This window comes from Ictidomys tridecemlineatus, chromosome 6 (assembly GCF_052094955.1).
Source record: "Ictidomys tridecemlineatus isolate mIctTri1 chromosome 6, mIctTri1.hap1, whole genome shotgun sequence".
NCBI classification, from domain to species: domain Eukaryota; kingdom Metazoa; phylum Chordata; class Mammalia; order Rodentia; family Sciuridae; genus Ictidomys; species Ictidomys tridecemlineatus.
In genome coordinates this window covers 136784750-136799730 of record NC_135482.1, presented here as the reverse complement: position 1 = coordinate 136799730, position 14981 = coordinate 136784750, and the positions used below count along the sequence as shown (strand labels likewise).

The window sequence follows — 14981 nt, the reverse complement described above, 5'->3', positions numbered from 1 at the left end:
GAAAAGAACATTAGTGGGACCACTAGTGAAATTTGAGTAGTATCTGGAGATTGATTCTCAATGTTGATTCGTGATTTTTTTTTATTGCGCTACAGTTAGGTACGACGCTGACATCTGGGAAAGCTAGGAGGACGAACTTGTGGATTTAAAAAAAGAAATTGGTAAGACAAATAATTTCAAAATGAAAGTTAAAATAAATAATAAATGTTTTATCTTGTGGAAGAGATCATTATCATGCTTAATGACAATTTATGTAAGCTTCAAAATTCAACTACTAATTTAAATCAATAAACCTTTAAAAAAAATTTTAGGTAAGATTCCATTAATCTAAATAATAGACCCATCAAAGCTCTAACCAGGATCTTCAATGTTCTAACTTGGAATTCAGGAGAGGTAAATACTACAGGCCTTGGATAGGTTCGATTTTAAATTTCAGCCCTTTCATTTTCTACCTATCTGAACCTCAGTTTCCCTGCCAGAAAATGATGATAATTAATGGTGACTAGCATCATTGTGGGTTGAAGGCATCATGCATACTGAGCCCTTATCACCATGCTAGGTACAGATTGCAGTTTTTGAACCCTTTTAAATAAAAGGGTGAGAAAATATAGTTTTGTGGACTAGTTACTTTTTTTTTTTGGTCAAATGATTACTTGGGTTGATACTTCAATGGACATTTTCATTCAAATACTGCTTAAATTTAGCAGGCTCACTGCTAACACAGAAGAGAAAAGATGTCATTTTCACAAATTCCCCAGTGATGTTTTGAAGATGATATGTGAATTATAGCCAAAAGTTTGTCATGGAAAACATCTCTGTTGTTACCACCATATCTGGAGTAGGTTGGGTACAGTCCCTAGAAAAGAGAGTAGAAAAAAGAGGCTCTTCCCAAAGCCTCAGCAATCCCTAACAGGGAGCAGGAAAGAAACCATGATCACTCCCAGGGTCCAGCAAAGCCTGCCCTGAGTGGGTGGAGGAGGCTTTAAATACTTGGAAAGGCTCTTCAAAGAACAATTAAAAACAACCTCCCATGGTGGGAGGTGAATCTGGCTGGGAAGCTCCTGCTTTCTTTCCCCAGGGTGGAATTCCCAGGCTTCTGGATCCTGGTGAAGCGCCCTTGGCAGTGAACACTGAAGCATGTTCCCTTCTCACTTCCCTGGGGCTCAAAGTGGTGGTTTGGAGCACACCGGGTGAAGAACATCTGGCTCTCCTGCAGCCGAAAGAGATCTGAAGTCAGCAGGTGGGGGTTGGAGGTTTATGAAAATAGCAGGGTGAAGTTCATTCCGTGGACAACTCTTGGCTATGGGTGTTATTTAGTTCAAATTTTATACTGCTGAGCTCCTGTGGGCTTATTACAGATCAATTCACAAACAAACACATGCTAAACTGTGTCCTGGGGATAAATGATGAGGTTATGTGACTTTGGGGTTGCATGTTAGAGGTAAGAGGGGAACCACAGCTGAGCACTCAGAGTAATAAGCTGAAATTCCAAGCTACTCCCCGATTTGGCCAAAAGACTGAAGAAAAAAGTCCATGAACTACACTCAAAGTTTTAAAACACTGAATTAATATCTTGAACATTTCTAAAATGAATTACTGAGAACTAAAGGCAACAAATTATCCCACAGAGCATCCAGTTCTAAGATTATATTAAAAGATGTAGTAAATATTTCAGAGAACTGATGTGCTCTATAAAATAACTTTAATATGTTTTTAATATTTCTAATAATAATGATCCAAAACAATCATTTATTCAATCATCTCATAAATATCTTTTGAGTGCCTATATATGCCAGAACTATATGTAAGCCAAGATTTAAATAGTTTATGATAAATATTTTTTTGATGATTTGATAGTTTCTCCTTCATAAAAAAAACTTCTTATTGTGTAATAAGTATCAAGAGACCTCCTTTCCAACTCCAAATAAATCCCTGTATGGCCAGTCTGTGTGCACATCGACTGTTATCTTTGTGTGTTTGAAGTGGTAGAAACTCATCCTGTAGAAGAATGAGTATATAGTGAGAGGACCATGAGAAGGTTATGTATAGCAGCCCTGTCTGAGCAGAGCAGTAAAAAAGGGAAGCTTCACACTCCCAAATTATACATGAAACCAAAAGATATTCACTTTTCACTATGAGGTCAACTTCAATGAGATCCTGGGAAGAAAAATCTATCATCGAAGAGAATCGTAGTGATTCCATAAGATCATTTAGCATACAAGTACACATTTGGCGACACAAAATGTCACACTCGGGTAGGCAAAGAACATTGAGAGAGAAGAATAGAGGGGAATGAAGGGCAGACTATATTGGAGATGATCAGAACAGGTCAGAAGAAGATGAGATTAAATGGGAGAGGAGAAAGAAAAGTGAACATCCAATGGAAGGACAGACAGCTCCCCCAGTTCCCCTACCCACTCCACCCAAGTGTGACTCCACAGTGTTTATGGCACGACACACCCTCCCTGTTTCACTTCATCCTTCACCCTCAAGAGAGGGTCCTGCCTGGATCCAATGGTCAGAAACTCTAGATAGGGCACAACCCCAAAGGCTAATGCCAAGCTCTAAGAAGATCACTCCATGAAAGTGACTCTAGATAAACAATTGGGTGGTTTTCTCCATGTGGAGCTGCCCTCAGTGGGCAGTGGTGTATAACTGAGTCTCTGATGGGATTTGTTTCTCAGCATAATAGAAACCATTGGATTTTGACATGTTCACCATGTGATAAGCATAACTTTGGTTAAGAGGAAAACAGTAACAGGACAATTCAAAATTTGTAAGCATAGTTAGTGTTTACTCAGCCTAGCTGGTGGGAAAAGAAGGACCCTAACTGACACAACCTTTTATCCCAAACATTACAGAAGTGAAATTGGTACCTTGGACAAAGACTATCTATCATTTATCTACCTATCATCATCATGATCTGTCATCTATTTATCACCTATCTACCATCAGCTGTCTACATCTTCACATCCTGATGCTCAGTTGTATTCGGTTTTCTCTTGTCACTACACATTTGGGCTGGTCAACGCCTGCTCAGTGTTCCCTAGCAGTCTTTCTCCTTGCTCTTTCTAGTTCATCCCAAAAGCTCAGTACTCTCACCAGCGTCATTGAGTTTATTTCTCTCACTCCCTCTGATTTGGAGCCACCCATTCTCTGGGTTAAAGAACACACCCTCTAGTTTCTCAGCCAAGCATAAAAGGCCTCAGTCTTTAGTACATAATTTGCTTGACTTCCTTAAAGATGTAATATGACTGTTCCTGAAACTCTCTCATCATTTGATTTCTAGACTACCATGTCATTTCCCTTACCTGCCTGAATCCTCTGTTTCCCAGTGGACTGCATTCCCTCGCCCTCCCCTCAGTGTTTGTCAGGGTCCTGTCCTGGCCCTCTTCCCTCCACATACTGTCACAGGGAAAATCTCGTCTCTCCCACTTCTGAGCTCAGCACTCTCAAATACATGTCTCCAGATCAGGTTCTCCTCCATCTCTGCAGACCAAAGTAAGTAAAACTTAACATGTCTGCGAATAAGCCCTTGTTCTTCCTCCCAAGCAGGCTCCTCCCATATTTTTTAAAGTAACATATCTATTCACCGAGCAACCCAGAGCCAAACTTGGATTTCTTAGACTCATTTCTCTCTTTTGCAGATTATTTTCAAACATTTGCCTCCATAAATCTCTCTTTTCAATTCCATGCTCATTTCTGTGCCTTAATTCAAATCCTCCTCATCTTTTTATTTTGGACAATTTTAATAGTTTCCCAACTGATTACCCTTCTAGTATTCTGGTACACCACTAATTGATTATCTATCTACACTTTGCCCAGAGTAATTTTTTTTTCTTGGTACCAAGGATTGAATCCAGGGGCACTCAACCATTGAACCACATCCTCAGCCCTTTTTGTATTTTTTACTTAGAAACAGGATCTTGTTGAGTTGCTTAGGGCCTTATTAAATTGCTGAGGCTGGCTGTGAACTCACAATCCTCCTACCTCAGTCTCCTGAGCTTCTGGGATTACAGGCATTTGCCACCACACCTGGCCAGAGTAATTGTTTTAAAATTCAAATCTAGTGGAATTACATCTCTACTTAAAACCTGTCAGTGACTTCTCATTGCTTAAGGGCTCTTTAATATACACAGCATGCTGTAGCAGCCCAATGTAGCTAATCCCCTGCCTGACTCTCAACCTTTCTTCCAACTCTTGCCACAGTCTATGGTTCAGTGGGGGCCAAGGAAAGAGGTCATGAACCGAACAATTCAAGTAAAAGATCCTGTGGGCTTTTATCATGTCTCCAAATATGTTCTCTGATAGCTAAGAGTAATTAAGCTTGATATTTAAATTGCCACCATCGGCATACACTATGATTTTTATATTGATATATCTATATATTGATACATTGAATTTTATCTTATTGGATGTTTTTTGGATAGGGTTCTATTTTATTTATACCAGCTGTTGAAGGCCCATGTGTTGATCTTGCATCATATCTGATACTTGCTCCCCTGAGTAAAGAAATCTGCTTCATGTTCCAACAAAAAATGGAAACATTGAACATCATATTGCCAGGATCTGAGGATCGCTAGCAATAGCATATGTCATTAATTTAAGCCTTTGATAATGTAAAAAGGATGGAAAATTCCCACCCCCCTATTCTTTTGCAGGATTCCTAACTCTGCCAAATTTGAAGCTCATCAGTGTATTTACGAGCTAAATTTTGAGCTGAGAAAAAAAGAAATCCTCACATCTTTAGTTGAAGCTTTACAAAGAGCATCCAAATAAGGCAGTGGGATGAGGGAGGAAAACACTGGATCCCACTGAATACTTTTCCAGAAACAAGGGAGACTGATCAGGGACAAATTCTTTCTGGGACTCGGTTTCCTCATCTGTTAAGCAAAAGACATGGCTGATCTCTGAAATCACTTCCAGTCTTAAAATAAAAAAACACAAGCAATAATTATCCAACTGGCTGGCTGTATTCCTTCCTGGGGAGGAGAAATGAAAATAGGCTTGTATATTTTTCAAAGCCAAGAGGCTTTGGGGCTTTCATTCCTTCACTAAGTATAAATCAAGTTTTGTCCATTTTAAAGTAGGTACTGAAAAATTGGGGGTACTTTGTATTTGTCACCCACTAACCCTATTGTAATACCGTTTCTCACACATTCACAATCTGATGTCAGGTCTGAAGAGAAAGTATTCTGCTTGTTTAGAAAGGGAAAGCACCATTCACTTGAGTAAGAAAAATCCAAGAAGTTAGTGTGTAAAGATAAATGTTAATTTATAATTTGTAACTGTTGCAATTGCTGACCCTAATGAGCAAGGAGTTAGGACCAGCATGAGAAGGGAAAGAGGGGAGTTTTCATGGAAGGTTTCTTAAAGGAGTGATTTTCCTATAGGTGGTGTTATCAGGACACTTCATTGTTCTCCATTTTTTTATACTTCCCAGAAGAATGCACGATCCTTTTATTTCCTTTCAGAAATATAACAGATGTATAAAGTGTGCGTTAGAATCAAACTAGCTAGCATTTCAGCTTCATCCAAGTTAGAATCCATGACACGTTCTGGATAACTATGTTTTCTGATTACAACACAAATTATAAATTGGGAATGGAGACATACCTGAATTTAAAAAAAAACATACATTTAGAAATTACGATGTAGGATATATATATTACAAAATACTCTGGATAGAAATTTATTTTAAAAATATCACACATTAAAATTTGTGGGAAGCAACCAAAATCATAATGAAAGTTTTAGGTTTAAGGATTATATTAAAATGAACTAATTATGGGAATTAATGAGTAATGTGGCCAATTATAGAAGCTATAAAAAGACAACCAAAAAAATTGAAAGAAGCAAAGGAGAAGAAATTATTGAAAAAAATATTTAATGTCTTAGAAAAAAACACCAAGTTAATAGCATATTTTAAAGGCTAATAAAATAGATAAATCTTTGGTGACTTTCCTTAAAAAAAATAGAGGAGAAAAAATTAACAATATTAGAAGTTTAAAAGAGAGACACATCTGCAGATGAAGACCAGATAGAAAATAATAAGAAAGCACTATCAATTATATTGCTACTAAATATGCATAACTGAGTGAGTGGCAATTTCCGGGAAGAAAATAACTTATGAAAACTGACTCATGGAAAATATAATACACCTGAATAGTATACCTCTTCACATACAAGTGTGTGTGTGCATGCGCGCGTGCGCGAGCACACATACAAACACACACACACACACACACACATACACACATGGCACTACCCAGAACATCTGTTTCTACCAAATGTTCATGAGTTGGATAATCTCTTTCATATCCAACTGCTCCAGGAAACACTAAGAGAGAAAGCCCCCCCCTCCAACTCTCAGTTATAGGTTCATGTAAAACTTGACCCCTAAATCAGAAAAGTACAATATTTGAAAGAAAAATTATCCTTCAATCTCCTTCATTTTCATAAATAGAAACTTTGTTTTAAACAGAGTAAGCCAAATCTAGCAATGCATTTATTTAAACATATTTTCCACAATTCAAATTTAAATATATTTTCTACATTATAGAAGAAAAATCATGATTATCTTAATGGATTTCAGGGAAAATGGATCAAATTTAAGAATTTCTGATTTGATAAATATTATTGGAAAAGTTGGAGAGTGATTTCCTCATCCCGACAGTGCCCTTCAGATAATCCATAACAAACATCAAATATTACAGGAAAAATTTAAAGCATTCCATTAAAACATGGAAATACAAAACAAGAAAATATAAACTACTTAAACTGGAATCTTATCCAGCACAGTAAGGAAAGACAAAAAAAGAAAAAAAAATCTGTCATTATAATGGATAATATAAAGTACACAAATTGCAAGAAATCTGCAGAAACCCAAAACAAATAAGGGGATTCAGAGAGGCTATAGGAGACTCATCATTATTCAAAAAGCAAAAATTTGTCTTCACATTCTCCAAAACCAGAAAAGTGTTTTATAAATGAAATACTAGCAACAAAAATATAAGATACTTAGAAATATATCTTTAAAAAGTATACAGGACCTTTCAGAAGTTCTCACAAGGAGAGATGTATGAATGTCCCAGTGGTGGGAAAATTTAATATTAAGAATGATGTCAATTCTCTTATAATTCAGCAACACTATTATGCAAAGCTTAGCCCATGATTTGATTAATTATATTAAAAACAACCATGTGCCAAACACTTACTTTGTTCTATTTTATATTTCAAATATGTTAATAAAAGTCAAGTCTTTTAAGCAGAAACAAAATTGGGGGTAATTTTTTGCCATATCCTACTCAACCCTACAGGTAACATTGTTTCCCCAACACTGACAGTCTAATGTACCATCTGAAGACGCTATGCAACACGTTTTAGGCAATATTTCTTGGGAGATTTTTCTGAGTAAGAGAAGAGATCAGTGGCTAAATGAGATGATAAAGTTCCCTTTGCTTGTGTTCAATCTCTTACTCTGATTTCTTGAGTACCCATTCTACCTCTGTTCTCAAAGGAAGAGGCAGAGGATGATTTGTTTCTGTAATGGGTTGTCAGGGAAGCTGAATGTTATTCATTTCTCTATGTGGGGCTGGATTTCTACCTTGTAAGGTGCAGAGGAGCATCTAGCAAGGCATGGTCCACCTTAGCTTCAACCCCAGCAGCCTAGAAAACCAGTTTTTGTTGCTTCAATTTCTGAAGTGAAGCCACGAGTCAAGGCTAAGATGGCGGCAGGGCAGAGATAGGCTTTCTGGAAAGCTAATGAAATGAAGCTGTTTGGCTTGGCTCACAGACATAACTGAGAGGCAGTGCCCTTGCTCAGAATTGGTATTTTATTAATAGACCCTTTATTAACAGGCCCATGTCTCTGTTGTCAGTTGGCTATGGCAGCAATAGATATTGATCCCAGAAACCAGCATTGGAGAGAGTATTGTAAGCATTTGATTCTGTCGTTGAAGCCTCTCTTATACTTTTTCTTTTTTCCTCTGCCTACTTCCCTTTTCCCTCTCATTCTTATCTGTAAAACATGGTCTTTGTCATTATCACTCTATTTATTTTTCTTCCCTTCTCTCTCCTTATCTCCATTGGCTCATTTTCTATCGTTGACTACCTCTCCTGCCCCCAATTTCTCATTTCTAGGCCTCCACTAATTTTCCTAGATTTCCATCTTCCCTCACCCCATTCCCTAGCCCTTCTAGTGTCCACTGTTCTAAAACTATTCATTCTACTTATCACCTCATGGCAACATGTAAGCCATCATTCTAAGCTGAGGAAATAGCAAGGCTCCCAGGGCATCAGATGGATATGAACAGAGCAAAGCATCATCCAGATGAGAGGTCTGTGCTCCATTTATCTTCAAGCTTGCTCCTCCCTTGGCAAATGATTCTTTATTTTCTTTTTCTGTGTAGGCAGTTAACATTTCAAAAAAATACCCCAGAGATTAATTATCATGAATTAACCCAGTTCAGTTTTTACTGCTATGTTTTTTATTATTTTATAGTTAAATATTGGCTTAGCTATGAATTCAGAAACCATCACCAGAGCTCTATATCTAAGTTATTGTATCAATAAGACTACTGCACAAACAAGCAGATAGTCATGTGTGCTTATGAAAATTGTGATTGATTATGTGTGCCTCAAGAAATTAAAGGCCCATCATTTGTTGATTTTGTAGAGAAACAAATAGTGTCCTGGCTGATCATTTTGGAAAACAGTTTTCATTTGTATCTTAGTGCCTAACATGGTTTCTAGTGTATAAGAGAATCTCAGTAAGTGCTTATTGAAACAAATATTAGTTTCCGTCCAGTGTATCTTCTTGAGATCCCTAAATACTTAAATAAAAGGGTTCATATGACTATGTATTGCCTTTCCTATAACAAAGTTCATAAATCACACATGAAAATTAACATGATTGAATTATTTCTTTGACAAGTCATTTAGTATGAACCAATGTCTATTTGTCATAAAAACTCTACGGGATATTGTTGGTAGGACTGCAAATTAATACAAGTATTCTTGAAAGCAGTATGGAGATTCCTGAAAAAACTAGGAATGGAATCACCATATGACCCAGCTATCCCACTCATTGCTATTTATCCAAAAGAACTAACATTATCACAGTATAATGATACAGCCACTTAAGTGTACATAGAAGCATGATTTATAACAGCCAAATTATGGAATCAGCCCAAATGCTATGAATAGATGAACAGAGCAAGAAAATATGTTATATATGCACAGTGGAGTTTTACTCAGCCATAAAGAATGAAATAAGAGCATTTGCCATTTAAATGGATGGAAATGGAAAAAATCCTGTTAAGGGAAATAAGCCAGACAAAGTAAATCAAGGGTCAAATGTTTTCTTTCATCTATGGAAGATAGAGTAAATCAAGGGAAAGAAGGTGGTAATAGGGGATTAGCCATCATAAAGATATAGGGGAAATGAGTGGAGTAGAAGGTAGAGAATGAGAGGACAGGAAAAGGGAGGATGTATGGCAGGAATTTAACACAATCATGTTATATGCATATATAAATGTGCCAAGGGAAAGTCACCTTTATGTAGAAAGTGCCAATCAAAAAAATAAGTAAATAAAGGTGCAAAAGGAAGATCAGAAGAGTAGAGGAAGAATAAGGGGCAGGAGGAGGAAAATAAAGGGAGGATGAGTAGTGAAATTAAATTTCTTGCATCAGGCAATGTCAAAATGGGTATTTTCATTTCATTCATAGTTTCTCTTTAAGAGAGAATAGACTTTAAGAATTTATTTAGATGTTAAGGCAAGAGCCCCACAAAAGTGGCTTGCATCTCAGCTCCAAACAAAATGGACTGGCTAAGGGAGGCAAAGCAATGTCCTATAGGCTCCCCGCCCCACCTCCCTTCCCTGTAGCAGAAGAAAGACTCTAAATTGTATCTTCTCTCTCCTCCATGCCATTATGAAATTACTCAAAAGATAACAGTCTGATTGAAATCAAGAAGTAAATACTAGGTCGGGCATGGTGGTACATGCCTGTAATCCCAGTGGCTAAGGAGGCTGAGACAGGAGGATTGCTAATTCCAAGCCAGCCTCAGCAAATGTGAAGCACTAAGCAACTCAGTAAGACCCTGCCTCTAAATAAAATACAAAAAAAAAAAGGGCTGGGGATGTGGTTCAGTGGTTGAGTACCCCTGAGTTCAATCCCTGGTACCAAAAAAGAAAGAAGAAGGAGGAGGAGGAGGAGGAGGAGGAGGAGGAGGAGGAGGAGGAGGAGGAGGAGGAGGAGGAGGAGGAGAAGAAGAAGAAATGAATGCAGTCAGAAATACAAGTTATTAAAGTTTTCTTTTTGGTTACATTTTATAATCTAAGAACAGAAGAGATTCTAGACTGTGTCAGCCATTACAACTTTACTGAGAATTAATTCCTTTCACTACTTTCTCCAAAGTTCCTCCAGTGAACAGCTGAGGGAATGAAAGTTTGTCGGGCATGATAGGCTTTAATTCTTCCATGAGGAACCCCAAAGCTCTCATGACGTCTACGTGCAGGCAGAAAAGTGGTCCTTAAAGATGGTCATGTCCTAATCCCCAGTAACTATGTCACCTTACATGCAAAAGTGATTTTGCAGACGTGATTTTGAGATGGGGAGAGTACCCCCAGATTATGCGACTGTATCCAATCTAATCATTAACTTAAAAATGAAGAAATTTTCTCAGCTGTGATCAGAAAAAGAGATGGAATTAGTAAGTAGAGTCAAGGAGGCGCTACCTCACTGTTCTTGAAGATGGAGAAAGGGAGCCAGGATCCAGAGAAGGTGTGTCTCTGGAAGCTGGAACAGGAAAGGAAATGAATTCTTCCCAAGAGCCTCAGAAAGGGTATAGCTAAGGTGGCACTTTGATTTTATCCCAGTGAGACCTATATTTGAATTCTGTAAGAGTAAAGTGATAAATTCATGTTGTTGTAAGCTAATTAATCTGCAGTGATTTGTTACAGCAGGAATAGAAAACTAAAGTGGGTACTTCAGGTAAGATGGGAAGAAGAGGGGTCAAGGCAGAGCCATGGGAAGGTGGCTAGATTCGATCCCTCTCCTCCACACAGACACTGAGCACCCTGCTGGTGACTACACATAAAAGCAGAAGCTGGCAAAGACAGCTCATAAATCATGTCCTCATTTGCTCATTACATAGACCTTGGTTCTCCATTCTGACACATTTCTTTCCTCTCTTTGGGTCTCACTGCTGCTGTTTATTACCTTCCTATAGCTTTTCACGGGGTGTCACCATCTTGTTTCATTTGGGGATCATTTTTAAGGCTTAATTTCAGATTAAAATATAAGCTTATTTATCCCTCATTATACCATAAGCTCTAAGAACAAAAGGACTGTGAGTGTCTGTTTGTCACTGTATTTCAAATGCTCCCTTACTGCAGAATGAATGGTGCCTTTCTCATCTATCTGCCTGAGCCTGTCACCTGCTCTAGGTCTCTCCAGTCCCCTTAGCCCACATGGACTTCCCAAAGGAGGAAATTTGCCACTTCTGTATTTCATAGTCCAGAGATTGATTTACTTACAGTAGCTAATTGATTTAATAAGGTTCATTTTGTGTTGTTTTTTTGGATTGTCCTTAGTTTGCAGATACAAGCACCATTGAGTGTTAATTTTTTTAAAAAATGATCGTGGATCAGAGGTAGAGTGCTCGCCTAGCATGCGTGAGGCACTGGGCTCTATCCTCAGCACCACATAAAAATAAAAGAAAGATATGTGTCCACCTATAACTAAAAAATAAATATTAAAAAAGATCATGGAACAATTTCAAAAAATTAAAACACTAACATCATCACCATACAAGAATAAGAAAATATCTGGTTTCATTCAATGAATCAGCTTGATATACAAAGTCCTTGAAAATTACAAGGAAATTGATCCTAAGGGGAAACAAAGGCCAGTAGATTGGACCAGCCAAAGGTCATATATAAAAAGACTGGGTGGAACTGGAAAACAATCTAGGGCTCATGATTTTCATTTTAGAGGATTTTGGGTTTCCTTTTTTTCCTTAAGCACCTTCTTTTCCCAGCAGGCCCATCTAAAAGTGGGTGGGACCTAGACAAATCCTGTTTGGTTTCATGTTTTTCAATACTTCTCTTTCACTCCTCCAAAGAAATACATTTATACTGGTGAAATCAGGTGAAAAGATTTCTGACCCTCAGTTCTTATAAGCACCAACCCATCAAGGGAGAAGTGGGAAGGGTTCCTCCCTCATCTGCTGCTCCTTCAGCCAACCTGGGATGTAAGCCATAGGCTCTTGGCAGCATGGCCCACGAGGCTCATGACAGGTCCTTTAAAAGATGCCCTGACAATGAGACCCACCATAAGGACTTAAGTTTATTGCCCTTCGCTTTATCTCTTTTCTCCTTTTCTTCCTGTCTTCTTGTTGGTGTCTTATGTTTGCACTGAGAATGTGGTTCTGGTATCTCCCCTAATTCAGTCCTTGGCCTTTCTCTAATATCCAGACACTGACTCTGGCCTTGCCGCACTACTCCACCTCTTGCTTCCTAGATGGGCTTGATATTCATCCCTGGCTTTCCAGCCAAGAGTCAAGTTTCTCCAAGTTTCGGTCTCATTAACTCAGCATGTGACCGGCTGCTTTTGCTGGGGACATCTCTCCTTCCCCCCACCACTTCCTATGATAATTAATGGATGAAGTAGTCATAATAGAATGCTCCTCTTTTGTTTCCTTTAAAAAATGTTTTCTTCTTAGGAACAGAAAACAGAATGGTGGTAGCCAAGTGCTGGGGGAGAATGAAGAAGGGAATTGTGGTTTAATGGGTATATGGTTTCGGATTTGCAAGACGTAGAGAATGGTAGAACTACATTCACAACAATGTGAATACACAGAACAATACTGGACTCTACACTTGCAAACGGGTATTATGGTAAATTTTATGTGTCCTCTTTTTGTTTACCTATTTATTTATGTTTTAAGTCCCCTGAGGGTGTGCATCATTTCTGAAGGTCTCGAAACACCAATCCTATGCTTAGAGAGAATGGACTAGTTCCTATTCTAGCTCCCTGCTCCAAAAGTCCATTTAATATATTGTCTTCAAATAGAGACTGTATCAGATATTAAATGGTTAAGAACAGATACTACAATTGATCTTAGCCAAAAGGTCAAGAAGCAAAGTGTGTGTTTGTGTGTGTGTGTGTGTTTAAATCACATTTTTTTAAAAAAGGAGAATTTTTTAAATGTTTTTTCCTTTGCTTTACTATGCATATTTTTATTTTTGTTGTTGTTGAAGTGGGTGCCAAATTTAAAAGTGTTTATTCATTCAGAAATAAAACCTACAACATGGCCCCTATGATTTCTTCACAAGCCTGGTCCCAGCAATATGGAAGTATACAGTTCACAAATAATAGTTGAGGATCAACTGAACACTGGTAGACATTCCTAAATACTGGCAGCAATTCAAAGGAGAATGGTAAACAAGCCATTTCTTAGTGAAGTTTATGCTCTTAAACAATAACAATAATAGATCTACCATTTGGTAGGGTTATTCTGTGCCAGGAACTCTGCTGTGTGTCCTGTATACCTATTTCTTCTATTGTTTTAACATTAAAACAATAGAAGTCATTTTTCTCCAATATTTGGAGGTGGCATGTACCTCCTTGGAAAGCAAATCTAGAATTAAATTCTGTTGAAAATGAAATTCATATGTATTAGTGTCTGTGTGCCAAGCAGAGTGTTGAAGAATCTTATATAAAAGTTTCTCTCCATTTTAAAGATAAGAAAATCAAGGCTCATCCAGGTTAAAAAGAAGTGCCAAAGACCACTTAGCTAATAAGACACTGAGGTCATATATAAAATTGGTGTCTGGCTGATCCCCAAAACGCTACAGTGGTTCCTGCCATGCTATGCAGCCTTCCCTTAGAGCAGTTACACAAGGTGGAAAATGGCTAAATGTGTCAAGAATGCTACATGAAATAATATAGGAGAGAAGAGGAGATTTACTCCATGTGGAGTTGGTTGAAATGAAAAGGAATCTAGGAAAAAGGAATAACATAAGCAAAGGAGCAGAATGAGGAACAGGGTTTTGGTGTGGTAAACAAGCAGTAGAGTTGGCTGGAATCTTCTAAGCAAGATGTACAGCAATAGATGGGATGGAAAAGCTTCACAGGGCCTGGACCTGCAGGACACTGATGTCCAGTAGTGGAGAAAAATTCAGATTTTTCAATCAGAGGATGAAGAGCTATGCTTTAGGTACGTGTTCATCTAGCAAAGGAATGTGAGGCATATAAAATGAACTGCATGGAGACTGGGAGAATATTGAAAGAAACAAAAGCTAGCTCAACTACTTCACTCCCCTTCATCCTATCTCTTTTTAGGTTAACGTTGACCTTAACATTGGAAATATATCCTCAACACTATCTAGGACTCAATAGGATATTTTCCTAACACTACTTGTTTTTAAATGATTTAAATAGGATATTTTTTTTTACCTCTCCCCTTAAAAGTCTGTAGGTTTTAAAACATAATTTGAAGTTCATTTTCCAGGGAGGAATCCAATTTGGCTTTTGTTGTTTCTGGTGGGATATTATATGATTTTATTTTTTTTTATTGCAAGCCTTTAGAATGGTTCACAGATGTTGCAGCTAAAATAGATCCTCCTGGAACTATTTGGTTTGAAAAAAATCTCTGTTGCCATGGATTAAATTAATAGGAGACCTCTTGTTTAAAATTTAAGATTTATTCACTTTTAAGAAATAATGGTATTTCATTAAATTTATGTAAGGCAGTCGTGGGGACAAGTGACATTTGGAACACTAACCATGGGTCTACCTCTAAGATCAGATTATGCCACATTCATATGAAAGACCATTTCTCCCCAAATCAACCAGGCCAACATTTTTATGAACTAAGAAATTCATACTTCTACTTGGTCAGCTGTACTGGAGAAATATAGCTATTTGAAGAATATCTATGATTTAAATTTTACATGTGGATAGGCTGAAATTTA

At 37.7% G+C, this 14981-nt stretch overlaps 1 non-coding gene across 1 annotated transcript; it reads right to left on the bottom strand.

The window, feature by feature from the left end:
* Positions 1-12959: 12959 nt before the first annotated feature.
* Positions 12960-13149, bottom strand: LOC120888780 (U2 spliceosomal RNA). The gene has a single exon (XR_005732467.2). It is a non-coding gene; the product is annotated as a U2 spliceosomal RNA (small nuclear RNA).
* Between the last annotated feature and the right edge of the window lie 1832 nt (positions 13150-14981).